Consider the following 13,862-nt stretch of genomic DNA (forward strand, 5'->3'; position numbering starts at 1 on the left):
TTGAAAATTTCAATTAAAACTAACTGGAAGTAAAGAAATTGTGCAAACCTCAAATACAGAAACTGCTTTCATTCCTGCACCCAAACACACCTCCTAATAAGTGCTCTGATTTATTTATCTTTATTCTGAAGTTAGGAGTATTTGCAAGCATCCACCATACAAAAAATAGCTGCTCAGTTTTCAGAGCGTTTTCACACAAAATGTGTACTTGAAAACATTTTCCAGGATTACCACTTGTACTCTTTTCAAAATGGTTATGTCATACTCTTGAGTCTTAAAATAGTTAATATAAACAGATCTCAAATACAAGAAACATGGAGACTACAAGCTTCAGTTTGATTTTAAATAGTACACCATAGCTAATCATTGTGCTTCAATTAGAGATGCCACAATGAAAGTAAAAAATAATTTAGTTTTGTGAATTAGCATTGTAAATTACACAACTGGGATTAATTTGTATTTGATTCATGCAGTTAAGTACCTCAAATGGTTCTATTTGTAATGTAACCCCCAGTCTGTATATTTAACTCTTGCAGTACAAAATTGTGTTCAAATTAACTCAGTTTAAATGCTACATTTTGATAACGTTTCTCAAAACTAGAAACGAAAAAATGTATGCTTATGTCAAACAAGTAGAAAGAGAATTGAGAATCTGATAATGTAATTCAATACTCAAAACCAATGTTAAGCAAAGTGAGTTGTTTTAGACATGTTAGATGAAATCTATCAGGAATTTTCTTAGAAATTTTGCGGACTTCTAATGTTTTGGGGTTTTTTTAATAGGTGTACCCAAAGTAACAACTGAGTATACAAAAATTCCCTTGCCAGTAAAAAAAAAAAAAAAAAAAAAAAAAAAAAAAAAAAAAAAAAAAAAAAAAAAAAAAAAAAAAAAAAAAAAAAAAAAAAAAAAAAAAAAAAAAAAAAAAAAAAAAAAAAAAAAAAAAAAAAAAAAAAAAAAAAAAAAAAAAAAAAAAAAAAAAAAAAAAAGGCTGAGTGCTTGCAAAACTAGCAGCAGGACGAGAAACTGCGACTAGAACCCATCAATATTCCACTTATCACAATGCAATTGTTTGGCCTCTAAATGAAGCTTTTGCGCTTTTCATCAAAAGACCAACCTTAAATGGCAGCCTAAATGCTCTTTAAGTTTCAATTATTAAATACTTTCCAAAGCAAGTCTAATTATTGAGTGTAACAAGACGAAATACAAATTTCTAAGAGGTCACTCACTCTTCTAAGTATTATCAATAAATTAGTGTTCTAAGCTGGTTTTATAATCCTTTCTTCTTTGCTCTCCACTAAATTCACAGTAAAACAAAGTCAGCATGATCCAAAAATCAGCAACTGTTGCTATCTCACAAAACAGCACAAAAAATCCAGAAAAATGGATTTAGAGAACTGTGTATGTCTATATCCCCACACTGATTTCATCAACATTTTATTTTAGGAATGTAAAGTCTATTGTTCAAAATATATTGAGCAAGAAAAATACCATAAAACATAGAAGCTGAAGAACAAATCCATTACTTCTTCATCACTACACTTCAGACAATACATTTTTCATCACTTTGCTAAGGATTCAACTACTTCTGTTTCTTGCTTCTATACATATTCCCATTTGAGCAAGAAAAAGAAAACAAAAGCCAAAACAACCACAAACACTCATCTCCAAAACAAAAACAGAAGGAGAAAACTATAAACAAGAGACTTAAACATATTTTTAGAGAAAAACAGCACTCAAGCTTTTCAGAATACCATGTTTTTCTTTACCCTTTCCAGCTACTAAGACTGATCCCCAGACTTTTAAAACTTTTATACTAATTATTAAAATAAATACTCCTCCTCATTTCAGATCAGCATCTTCAACTTTCAATTCTCCCACAATCAGAAAGTAAAGACTTTATCACCACATCCAAGTTTCTCTATTTTGTCCAGTATGCTTGCCTAACACTTGACTTTGAAGGTTGGGGGTTTTTTTTGTTGGTTTTTTTTTTTTTAACAGCTTGATAAACTTTCTATTTGAAGATACAAACATTCATGCTTAGTACAGAAACAGAGACATGAAGATCAGGTTAGCATTATCAATTAGGTTTAACAAAGGCTGGTTTACCTCCAAAAGAATTCACTTCACTCTGGCAACAATCTATTCTTTTTTTCATAGGCAAGACTACAAAATGCAATCTGAAAAATCTCAGTTATTGAAGAATTGCCTGAGATAGAATGAGGTGGAAGCTGTGCAAAAATTTCAGTAAGCCAGGTTCCACTTTTCACTAAAGTCTATAAAGTTAACTTGGAAATGTTAAATACACTTTCTTCTTAATGATACCTATTAGCTTAATTCATGCTTCACCAAAATAAGCAGTTATCACAGGAGTCCTTTCTCCCCCCACATACACCCTTTTCTTCCCCTGCATCTATTAGCTGCTTTATGTCAGGAAAGATAAACTACAATCATGAAAACAGCATTTGCTTACAAAAGATTTTGTGAATCAGTTCTAGTTCAAAAGCATCACATTTGCTCCCTATCTTGTTTTTCCTAACTTAGCTCATATTTCTATAGGGCCCTTCATCCTTTGGAATCTCAGTTCAAGACACCAGTGGCTGTCCCTAATGAATCCAGAAACATCTAAAAAAAAAAAAAAAATATAGAAGGGAAAAGAAAAAAATCAAGTTCAGTATTTTCCTCCAAAGCCCAAAGATGTTTGCTGGTTTTGTAAAATTTGTATTTAACTCACCCCCACCAATATAACACAAATTGCATTATTTGCTTGCAGCAAAGGCAAATTCATATATTTTGCCTTTTTTAGTGGAGTACAGTGAAATTTGTAGCCATTTTTAATTTTCTTAGACTTTTGTTCTGTAACTTTAGATCTCCCAACGGTTCTGCTCGCTATATGCCTGCTCTAAAGAGTACCATGTTTCGCCTGGGGAGCAGTATTTTAAAATAAAAATAACATTACAGAAATAGACATTTTTTGTGGCGTTCTGCGGTGAACCAATTTAGAAAATAGAATAGCTGTGATGAGCTTTTGGTAGCCCACATAACAGCTGGAGTCTTCTGTGGTCAGATGTCTTTGTGCCCAAAGAGGTAGTAATACTGTAGACAAGCCAGAATTGTGTACTGTGACCACATATTGCTATGGAAGAACAGCATCAATACAGAATTTAGATACTTTCTTAAGTTCCCCTGCATTGTCCACTATACTTCTGTATACAGAAACAAAAGCACCTGCACTATCACTGCAAAAAACCCCTCAAAATGTTTCTTCTCTGAACCACCATTAACAGCTCTTTCTAATTCCCAATTCCTTAATCATTATAGTATAGTCAAAAATTATCAGTGTGTTGTTGTTAATGGAGATTGCCAGGCAGACATAACATATACATGCAAGTCAATGCATGCTAACTCATGTTCTGGTATCACTTTTGTAATACAAGAAGATTTTAAGGTGGATGCACTACCTCTGCTCTATGAGGCAGAAAAGTTTTTTTAACAGACTTGTGCCCAATGATCGAAGTATAGATAAAGGATTAACACCAACAAGGATTTCAGCTCAAAATCTGGAAGATTATCATGGCCAAAATTTCTGAAGCAAGTACACAGATTCACTGTTGTTGCAACATCCAAAGTAAGAAAAGCAGTTTTTTCATATTAAGAAATACTGCTGATGCTGGAGACTGAAGTAATGCCTGAAGCAGACTCCAGGGTCCCAGCCAAATGGTAGCCCAAAGCACTGAAAAGGACCATCTAGATGTTGCCATACTACAGTAATGACGATCATAACGATGTTCTGCAGTACTACAGTCAGAGCATAGAGATTTCCTTTGTTTTCTCATTACAAGACAACAATGTGAACTGAGAAGGAAGCCTATTCTCAAGCATTCATATGCATACAAAATAAAATATTAGAACTAAAGCAATACCATAAAAAAGGCGCATTTTAAGACACTTAACAGAGTAAGTAAAAAGCTATAGCTGAGATCTAGTCCAACCCTTGCAAAACTCTCTGAATTCGTGTTCTGTTGGTTTAAGTATGGATAGTTTCAGGCTCGAGATAGCATTTTTACAGTCTTGTCTGCCTATTATTACATTGATCCATAGAATGGTAACTGTGGCTTAAGCATCTCAAATAGCCATACATTGGCTTGAAAGTATTTGTTACTGTACACACACACCGAATAGACAACAATAATACAGTGCATAAATGAAAGTTAGCCTCTCTAGCAGAAAGAGATAGGTGTATCTAGTGGGATTTCAGTCACTTAAGGATACATGCCTAGCTTTCAGGATACATGCCTAGAATTCAGTATTCTGCAAAAATCAGTAAGCTCTTCTAATTGTATGTAAACATTCCCTCCAAGCATCATCCTAAGGCATTTTCCAAGGCAAGCTGCTGCAGCTCACAGAATTCTACCAGTCAGGATATGGACATGAAGAAAAGGCAAATGGATAATGGTTTAACAGTCACATGCAAGCAGATATCTTATTTGACATGAGACTGAAGCAAATAAATCAGGACCAGGTAAGTTCTTACTCTTGAAAATGAGGAAGCTCTGGTTTGCTAGATCAGAAAAGACAAATTATTCAAATAATTTGAATAAATGGAAATATTTTAATTAATCTAATAATTTACAATAAGTGGCACAGGCATAAATTAAGCACCAATGAGTCTGCAGCTTGGGTTGCATCTCCCAGGCTGTTCAGAAAACACACGTACTGTTTTGCTTGCTACAGGGTGCATGTGAGTATGTGGGCTTTCATACACCAAGAGGCAAAGTGGATGGCTAAGGAGATACTGATCTTTAAAGATGAAGAAATGGTACACTGTAATTTATACTGTAAATTGTATTACTACATACTTATCTACTACTATAGTATTAGTTACTACATATTTAGCCCACATCTATGGGAATAGCGTTTCCAGAGTATACACAAGGCAACTACAGAAAAGAGTTTATAAATAGCAACCTTACACCTGCTACTTAATTCATCTACAGTGACACTAATTATCTTGAAGACAGACAAGCATGTTGTCAGCTGCCTTGAAAAGAGTTATAAAACCTATCTCCACAAAATCCTAGAGGCAGGTTTTCTAACCTGTGTATCTCTTACGCAAAATTTCTGTGAGGAGGACACTGGGAGAATGTTTTGCTAAGATCAAAATAATAAAATAATACACACTTTCCTCAATGTGTGTGTGTGTGTGGAAGGACCAGGATTTTTCTGTTTGGATTCTTAAACAAACAAGGCAAATACAAAAGCCAGCTACTATAACTAGTAAGGAAAACATAATATTATGTCATACACTGAAGAAGAGCCCCCAGTAAGCATATAAATGAACTGGAAAATCCTGCAGAGCTACAAAGGTAAACAAATCAAGAAGTCAACAAATCAGCTAAGAATGCATCTGCTTTTGCAAACTGTCTCCTTTCCAGTTTAAGGGGGATATGCATGACAGAAAGAAACATTATCCCTCCCAAGCATAAATTTTTATTTGCTACATTTAATTTTCAAATAACTGGATAGACTCAAAAAACCCCTTTCCCCCACCCTGAGGAATCAGTTTACACACATGCATGCATACATGTAAACATTAACATATCTGTTTGAAGCAAAAGCTTTTAAAAAAAACTCTGTAAATCTGTACTTGTAGTCACAAATATGATAACAAACCATATTCTTGGTTTTGATAAAAACAAAAGTTTGTCTCAGAGTAAATCATGCATGAAAGGAGGACAATTTTTTTTTAACTGCATATGCTTCACATGCTGCTTCAAATGGCAAAGCTTTGCGTGCCTGGCTCAGTGCCAGCTGACAGCTCAGCTGGATATCAATGCACATTCTGACCCCCCCTGCAGCATGTCACTTCTGAATTGTTTCCGCAGTAGAAAGTTTATTCAACCTCTCTCTCAAATTCAGTGGACCGACCATCATTCTGCTATTTAATCATAGCAGAACAGGTTATTTTTCTGACAGCACTAAAGCCAGACAGCAATTCCTAATGAACAGCTTGATACAAGTGGAATTTCGACTGTTTTAGCCTCAATTAATTCTGCTGTCAAAACAAATGACTGCTTTTAGTGTTTAGATGTCAAGCTGCATCACAAAGGTCAATTTTGTATGTACACAAACATATAAGCAATCTTTCTTGCTATCATCTTATCCTGTGACATGTTTATCAAAGGATTTCAAGCTTTCAGATTTAGAAGCCAGGAAGAGAACATACATTTTCACAACATTACTTATTTTAACACTAATTTCTCCTTTTATTGCATGTCCAAAGAAAAGAAGCGATTTTATAAGAAGTAAGGAGAATCTTATTTTTCCCTGCAAAACGACTTCTATTCTAGTGTGTCTTATTTGTAAGAATAAAGACTAAAGATGAATGGCTGTTACCATCTTTGAGGTAAATAACATATTTGTGATATATTTATCATGCTAGTACCAGACTGCCACAGCAAACGTCAGTTTGTGGATTTGGCCAGGCCTACTTTGCAACAAGGAAGCTAAAGGGCAGAAAACACAACTGGCCTGCCAACAATCTGAGGGAAAATACTGAAATAGTACTGGTAAAGCTGTATGCTTTAATTGTACAAATACACACTATATATATCAGCTCAGATGATACATAGCCCCCAGTGATGCTTAAGATTTGACTGAATGCTCCTTTTAAAAAAAAAAACACAAACTCATGTTGAAAAAAAGAAAACTATAGCATGGTGACAAGTACTCCTTTTGAAAAAGATACAGGTGATAGGGCAGCGTAAATAACTACAATTATCAGTAGCAACATACGTAGCACTGCCAAGGAAAGTCTCTTTTTTAGCTGAAGATGTTAACATACAAGGAGAGTATCTACTAAACAAGCAATCAATTCTAACCCTCATTCTGTTACTAGGCTTCCAGCGTTGCACTCAGTTCACAGGATCAAAGGAAACATTATTCATCTCAGGGTCTTCTGGTTCTGTGGGTACAAGCTCATGAATACAGCAAGCACTACTCTCAAGGGGCAGTATTTCCATGTGGCTTACAGAGCAAAAACAAATCAGAAAAGGATCATTATCTGAGTACCTTTAAAATAGTTACTACCAATTAAGATGTTTATCAGAAGCAAGGAGAAGATTTTCTTTTTCTCCCTAAACAAAAAGTTGGCAAACATCTTTAGTTACAAAGAAAGTAACGCTTATTGCTCAGATAACACAAAATTTTCAAGAAGAGACATTGAACATGTACCCAAAGCAACATTTCAAGTTAGGGATCCAACTAGCTTACAAATTGCAGAACATGAATACAGACGCTGGAAAGTTCAGCCACATTTTATGAAAGCATGATATCTGTGAGCACCTAATTAATGTCAGCTAAGACATCAATCTGCAGAACACTACATTCCCCAAGTCCCATCATCCACACTACGCCCAACCCATTTGCTCATTCTTTTCTACTCTTCTCCTGCTTTATATATATATTTGCTCCGTATTTCCTCTCTGGCTGTATAAACAACAGGATGTGAGCTGTTCAACTATCTCCAAGTTAAATGGCTGGACAACACACACTCAGCTATCTGCTGACTCTCTGAATGAGTAACCTGTAATTTTTAAAACTGCCTTTCCCTTACATAGCATGACTAGTTTGGGTCCTTCTCTGACTCTTTATTTTTATCAAGTCTATCAATACTAGATATCATGAACATACTAAATTCTAGGCCTCATCTTTAAAGACTGCTTCAAAGAATCATGTCTCTGTAAATGACCTACTGTTCCTATAATCCAAGATGGGTATGATTTCTTACTGAACTTACATCCATGAAATCATCAGAGGTTAAGGCATTTAATGGGATCATTTCCGAAAGAGAAAGAAGTGGATAATACAGTATTCAGACTCTTTTTTTTTTTCAGATAGAAAAATCTTTTTCCAGTGAGACAAAATCCTCTCTACGGGAATATTTTCCTACTTACTAGTGCTTTTAAAGTGCTTTTCCTACTTTTTTGTACAGAAAATTTATTTTGTGGGGAAAGGAAGAAAAGTATACATGCTGAACCACCTCTTCACCCTGGCTGTAAAATGGGAAGTATTAATTAGCCTTTAACAGTTTCCACACATGTACCATAAATAAGCAAAGAAAGCCAATGTGAATTTCTTCATGATGTGCTTTTTCTGCAGGTTATGGTGAGTTTGAGACACTTCCTTGTGGAGGAGGATAGTTGAAACTACAGGAATAACATTGAGAGCCACGTTATTAAGGATTACTACAAAATCTACCTTTCCCACAGTTATGCCCAAAGAGCTACTTGGAGCCCAAGACAGTGTAAGTCTGACCTTGAAATACATCTCAGCATTTAAAGACACAAAATATGCATAATATTATCCAACATTGTCCATAAAACTATCGAAGTCACTGCTTGCAAAGAGCAGAAATGCATGTGACAAGACCCCAATTTTCTACTCCTGTCTGTTCTTCCTGAACCAGGCTAACAAAAACTCTGCAGAACTACACAATCCTCTGAAGGACTGTATCAGCTGTGATAGTGAAACAGAGAGCGACTTTCCGAAACTAAATATCCAAGGCTGAGGAAGAAGTTTAATGACAGTAACAGCATTTCTTATACTGTTTTTCTAGATATCCCCTGTCCTCTCAGAGAGCAATCAATAGAGAAAACTCTTCAAAACAAAATTTCAATATTAAATGATTTAAATTATAGACACTATTAAAAAAGGTAGGAACTTGAAAATCTATTGTTACGGCTAAACCTGGGCTCAGGTCTCTGCAGCTAGCTTGATTAGCTACTATTTGGACATCTTCCTTTTTCCTACCCTCATACTATTCAGACAACAGGGTCAAAGGGTACCCCACTGTACCTTACACTGCCAAAATGAAGACAAATCAATATTCATAATTAAAAATTAATTACTGACACAGAAGGCCACCCGGATGATCTGTAACAATTAAGACAATAATAAAAATTATAATGAAGACAAAGCAGAAGTGATCCTCCACTTCCTGCAAACCACCATGAACACACGAGGTCAAATACAAGCCAAGTGGGAAGTCATTTTTAAATGCCAGAATATATATTTGTGTTCAAGAAAGAGTACAGGATATAGACCTAGTTGACAAGACAGTCAATCTGATGCAGAATTTTTACAATGGTAGTTTGTCTTGATATAATGTACTATCATGTTGCACTATTATTGTCAACTAAACTATGAATTAATTAGAAGCAGGATCCTGTGCAACACAGCTTAGTGACCACTAATGCTAGATAGACTATTATATGAACAGTTTAGGATTTATTTCAATTTTATTAGAAAAGTAGACAACATAGATGGCTTTGGGTTTTCTTTTAAGTCCAACTTTAGCTTTCTGGTTTTGCTTCCCTAGTTTTAAACTATGTATTTTTCTCAAAAAGCTTGTCTTACAAGGCTCAGGCCATCACTCTTCTCTAGCGATTCCAAGGGTTTTTCCAAACCCTTGGAAAAAATGAATGCCACACCCACCACTGTTTCAAGTCTTTTCTTTCAAAGCAGAGTTTATTATTTAGGCACGTAAAAAGCTAGTAGCTTGAATCAAAGCAAGCTTCAATACTCTATGGCCCTTGTTCAGCATCTCAATCTCCAGGAAAGGACTAATTTGTTTCTAAAATTTCTTAGGAGTAATACAGTTATTTTAAAACTTTTTTTAAATTATTATTATTTTTTTACTTTAGCCTGTTTATCTTGTATGTTTCTGCATTAAATAGAAAACATGTAGTTTAACACAACACACTAAATAGGAACATTAGCATGGAATAAAACTGCATTTATAGTATTTGCACTAGCGTCCTAGTTGTGATGCAGCTGACTTTAATGCTTTCGTATTCACTTTGGAAAAAACACATAAGCAGTATGCTCCATAGGGATTTAGGACTAAAATGCCCACATAAACAATTAGAAAAGACCTCATAGTAAGTCATAAATTCACACCAAACTTTGCACTAAGCTCCCACCATTGCCAGCCAGTAACATGAAACATTATTCTCATCAAATAATAATTTGGTTGAATTCACTGAATCAGAAATCAGTTGAATTAAAGCCTAGGTAAAACTAGTTTTTAAAATATTTACTAAATTGAAGCTTTAATGATTTATGATTCTGGTAACAGGCAATGTCGGCAGCATTAACGAACTTGTGAATAATCCAGATTAAACTGCTTTGCTTGCCATTCAAGTAGTAAACATCATGGTCTATCAACAGTTTTGCAGCCTGTGAGAAGTCCACATTGCTAAATAACCATCATTTTTTAAGACTTCAAAATACATGTGTTAGCTTCCCAGAAACAGAGCTCTTAAGTGTGTACACTCAGAATAGACAAGGATGCTAGGGTATTTTTTTCTGTTACATGCTACCTTGTGAGGTAGTGGACATCTTGACCCCAGAAACTACAGGCCTGTCAGCCTGACCTCAGTGCTGGAGAAGGTCATGGAGCAGATCATCCTGAATGAGATCACATAGCATGTGTGGGAAAACAGAGGGATCAGACCCAATCAACATGAGTTCATGAAGTGCAGGTCCTGCTTGAACAATCTGATCTCCTTCTATGACAAGGTGACCTGCCTGGTTGATGACAGAAAGGCTGTGGACATCGTCTATTTGAACCTTATAATGCATTTGACGCTGTCTCCCACATAGTTCTTCTGGAGAAACTGTCTGCTCATGGCCTGGATAGGCATATTCTTCTCTGGGTTAAAAGCTGGCAGCCAAGCAGGCCAACAGCATCCTGGCCTGTATCAGCAATAGTGTGGCCAGCAGAGCCAGGGCAGTGATCATGCCCCTGCAATGGGCACTGGTGAGGCTGCACCTTGAATCCTGTGTTCAGTTCTGGGCCCCTCACTGCAAGAGAAATATTGAGGTGCTGGAGCAGGTCCAGAGAAAGGCAACGAAGCTGGTGAAGGGTCTGGAGCACAAGTGTGATGAGGAACGGCTGAGGGAACTGGGGTTGTTTAGGCTGGAGAAGAGAAGGTTCGGGGGGACCTTATTGCTCTCTACAACTACCTGAAAGGAGGATGGAGTGAGGAGGGGGCTGGTGTGGTGATAGGACAAGAGATAACGGCCTCAAGCTGCACCAGGGGAGGCTTAGACTGGAGATTAGGAACAATTTCTTCACCAAGAGGGTGCTCAGGCATTGGAACAGACTGCCCAGGGAACTGGTGGAGTCACTGTCCCTGGAAGTGTTAAAAACTGAGAGGAGGCCTTCAGGGACGTGTTTTAGTGGTGGTCTTGGCAATCCTGGGGTAGAGGTTGGACTTGATGATCTTAAAGGTCTTTTCCAACTGAGTTGTTTCTATGATTACAGCTGTCCTAAGTCACTGATAAATTTATTAACTCTAGACTATTTGATAGCCTTCTCAGAAAGAATTTCAGAATGATTAAAGAAAAAAAAAAGTCCAGATTTAATGTCTCCATTTGACACCCATGACCTTAAACTTTCTGATGGCTGGAGTTACCAGGAACTTTGAGACAATTTCTTCTGGATGAGCAAAGAAATAGGTTTCAGCAGTTCCAAAAGCCATGGGCCAAACAGTTTTTCAACCAGCATTATTGCTCAATTACTGACCAAATTGCTAATTTCTGGATTTGGTGAAGGAAAAAACAGAGTAGGAATTTTACACCTGTCCTGTTCTGAATCTTGTTATCTGTGGAAACACCATTTGCTTAAAAGGACTTATGCTGTTACTCCTAATATCTAAAAGGGTAAGAGGAACAGAAGTCAAATGCCTTACTATATATGCAAGAGCCACTGATGGCTGATCAGTGGCAATCATGGACAATAAATATTGTAAAGTACTGTTAATATTTAATCCAAAGAGCTGATGTATTACAGGCACTAATTTTGCAATGTTTTAAAAAACACAAACTACTTCTAGTCCCTCCATAAAGTTCAAGTTTACTGGATAGATAACGAAAGCAGACAAGAAGTATTTTTATGGGCTTGTGTTTTCCACAGCCCAAATTCTAGATATTTTTACTGGTACCCGTAGAAGACAACTTGCATGTGTCTATTCTTTCTTGCCAGATTTTCTCTGTCTACTTGTGTGTTGCAATTTCAAATCATGTTCTGGCTTATCCAGATTTGTGCTTGCTTGATCCATCTTTCACAAACCAATGAATTATTTTTAATTACAGTTAAAAGATGACCCAGTGCCTCTCTCACATTGAATAATGGCACAGGACGTATAATAATAGCCATCTGCAGATCACTTTTATTGGATGCCCAAGGAGCCAGCAAAGATTATGGCTTTTCACTTTTTGTCTGCATTACAGTAAGAGTTTTAATTTCTTCTTTACTGATTTTTTAAGGAAAAAAAAAAGCAAAAATAAGAGGAACAACTTAATAAATTACCAACAGAGCAAATTAATGAAACCAAATCACCTAGATTTGATTTTGTTAGTGCATTGTTTGGGTTTTTTTGGACAACGCATTACAGCTGAGTCTTCTCATTTGGCCTTCAAGGTACCTTCTAGGTAAACTGTAATGGGTAAAAACTAATACAGGGACAAACACACACAGTTAATTCCCCACATAAGAAAAGGCACAGTAATTTAATAGCTAAAAATTAAAAATCATTCATGGTCAGCTTCAGCTATGTAGCCACTCACTAACCCCTTCAAACACATTAGATATTATCCTGCCAATTTCAGACATGAGACCCAGGAAGAACATGAATTCATATTTCCTAGAAGTTTCTATTTCATCCTGGAACAAACTAATTTTTAATAGATTATTAGAAGATTAAGCAAGTATAGCTAGAACTCATTGATACGTTATTAATCTGGAATAGACATTATCTCAATTATTGATTTAACATATGCTTTGGGGAGAAGAAAAGCAGACATTTTCTGCCATGCAATAAACGTATTTGCTAAGGGACAAGGAGCAATAGCCTATCCCAAACAGAAAACTGATTCAACAGAAGTGGCTAACAAGTTTGATGAACACTGCAGGATCATGTGAATCATAAAAGCATCTTCCAACTGGTGGTATCAAACCTGCGATTAGACCTAGCAGAAGGAACATATCATAGAACCATATAATAGCTTGAGTTGGAAGGGATTTTTAAAGGTCATCTAGTTCCAACCCCTCCTGCAATAGGCAATGTCATGTTCAACTAGATCAGGATGTGAAGAGACCTGTCCAACCTGATCTTGAATGTTTTTAGAGATAAGCACCCACAAATTCTCTGGGCAACCTCTTCCACTCAGTATTTCACCACCCTCATTGTAAAATATTTCTTACTTATACCTAACCTAAAACTATTCTGTCACCACAGAATAGTGACAGAATACAAAGTCTAATAAAATGTCTGCCCTGATAAAAAGTCTGTCCCCATCTTTCTTATATTTTTATTGTATATATTTTGTACTTTTATCTCTAAGTACTGAAAAGACACAATAAGGCCTTCTCTTCTCCAGGCTGAACGAGCCCAGCTCTCTCAGCCTGTTTTCATAGGAGAGGTGCTCCAGCCCCCTGATCATCTTCATGGCCTCCTCTGGACCTGCTCCAACAGGTACATGTCCTTTCTATGCTGGGGTCCCCACAGCTAAATGCAGTATTCCAAGTGGGCTCTCACCAGAGCAGAGCAGAGGGGCAGAATCACCTCCCTCGACCTGCTGGTCACACTCCTTAATAATAGAAGAAACAAATAACGAATACTTCTTCAAACTATATTACTAAAAATTGTAAACTAAAATTTAAAGTATTTAAAATAAATGCAGTAAGAAGTAGGTGATATAGCTGACCAGATAAGTTATTTAGGTAGCATTTAAGAAAGAGACATTTTAAAGAAATCCATAGGTGAGTTTAAGCATCTCACAAAGCAATACGGCTTGA

Source organism: Nestor notabilis, unplaced genomic scaffold, assembly GCF_000696875.1.
Source record: "Nestor notabilis isolate BGI_N333 unplaced genomic scaffold, ASM69687v1 scaffold623, whole genome shotgun sequence".
NCBI classification, from domain to species: Eukaryota; Metazoa; Chordata; class Aves; order Psittaciformes; family Psittacidae; genus Nestor; species Nestor notabilis.